The sequence below is a fragment of the Cebus imitator genome, unplaced genomic scaffold, assembly GCF_001604975.1.
Source record: "Cebus imitator isolate Cc_AM_T3 unplaced genomic scaffold, Cebus_imitator-1.0 Scaffold258, whole genome shotgun sequence".
Classification (NCBI taxonomy): domain Eukaryota; kingdom Metazoa; phylum Chordata; class Mammalia; order Primates; family Cebidae; genus Cebus; species Cebus imitator.
The window spans coordinates 1,347,986-1,349,977 of NW_016107573.1; positions in this window are offsets into that span (position 1 = coordinate 1,347,986).

Below are 1,992 nucleotides of genomic sequence, written 5' to 3' on the forward strand. Positions count from 1 at the left end.
CCTGAGTAGCTGGGATTACAGGCATGTGTCACCATGCCCAGCTAATTTTTTGTAGTTTTAGGAGAGACGGGGTTTCACCTTGTTGACCAGGATGGTCTTGATCTCTTGACCTCGTGATCCACCCGCCTCGGCCTCCCAAAGTGCTGGGATTACAGACGTGAGCCACCGCGCCCGGCAGCAGGAATCTGCGTTCTCTAGGGTTTGGGGCAGATTGCTTTCTCGTCTGGGTCTGTAAAATGGAGAAATTGAACTAGATGATACCTAAAGCTCTGTCTATGATTACTTGCTGCAAATCCAAGTTCTGATTCACTGCAAATTATTTGTCAGCCACCCTGGGTCTGCTGGATCGGATGAGCTTGCCAAGGGTGGGGGACTCTGCTGAGGCTTCTGTTTCTAGAAATTGCTAAGGAAACTCTTGAGTTTCTGGAGGCTACAGGCAACTTGTGCTGAGGCCCAGGCCCCATCTCAGAGCTCTCCTCTCGTGGACGTATGTATGGTCTGCAGCCTCAAACCATTTGACCTTGCTGCCCAAGGTCATACATTACATCCCATCGGCAGAGAAGGGCCCACTTGGGAACCCTGGGAGCAATTTCCAGGCACATAAAATGGCAAACGGGCAGTCAGAGGACTCCTCCAAGAACAGCCATTCATTCCAGGGGTGATAAACTGGAGGCTGGCAGCCCACTCTGGCCCACTGGCCTACTCCACTGGACCATATGTTTATGGGAAATTTTAGACCAGTTGCCAAACATTTAAAAATGATTTCCAGATACTTGTGAAAAGTCAGAAAATCTGATGGCCCTAGGCCCACTTTCTTATGACTGGCTTGTCAAAGGAAAATACAAATCTTGGCACCCCAAAATCACTAGGCCAAAAGAAAAGTCAAGCTGGGGCTGGGCACGGTGGCTCACACCTGTAATCCCAGCACTTTGGGAGGCCAAGGCGGGTGGATCACCTGAGGTCAGGAGTTCAAAGCCATCCTGGCCAATATGGTAAAATCATGCCTCCACTAAAATACAAAAAATTAGCTGGGCGTGGTGGCGGGTGTAGCTGTAATCCCAGGTACTCCTGAGGCTGAAGCAGGAGAATCGCTTGAACCCAGGAGACGGGGGTTACAGTGAGCTGAGATTGTGCCATTGTACTCCAGCCTGGGCAACAAAAGCGAAACTCCATGTCAAAAAAAAAAAAAAGATTAAAAAAAAAAAGAAATAAAAGTCAAGCTGGGAACTATGTCAGGCAAACCTGCTTCCCATTTTATTCCTAAATAAGATAGCTACAAAGATACAAAAAAAAGCTACATACCTCCTGCACAATTTGCCCATAAGGAAATTTCTTATGAGCCTCAGGAGCTTTACCTTAAATCAGTTCTGTTGAATTTCACCTGGCAATGTAAATGATAGCTTATCTTCACAGCTGCCAAACAGAAAATCATCACTTTGCTAACCTGAGACAAATGCATATCTGATTTCTTCCTCTGCCCTATTGTTTATGTAAAAATGAAGATTCACTGAGCCAGACTAAATTGTGGATTCAGGGAAAGGCTGATCAAGGACTCAAAAGAATGCAACTCTTTGTCCTTGTAATCTACCTGTGACCTGGAAGCCCCTGCTTCCTGTTGTCCTGCCTTTCCAGAATGAACCAAGGTACATATACACATATTGATTGATGTCTCATGTCTCCCTAAAAAGGATAAAAGCAAACTGTGGGCTGGGTGTGATAGCTCACGCCTGTAATCCCAGCACTTTGGGAGGCCGAGGCAGGCAGATCACAAGGTCAAGAAATCGAGACCATCCTGGCTTACATGGTGATTCCTCATCTCTACTAAAAATACAAAAATTAGCTGGGCGTGGTGGCGCACCCTGTAGTCCCAGCTACTCAGGAAGCTGAGGAAGGAGAATCGCTTGAACCCAGGAGGCGGAGGTTGCAGTGAGCCGAGATCATGCCACTGCACTCCAGCCTGGGCATCAAAAAGGAGACTCCGTCTCAAGAAAA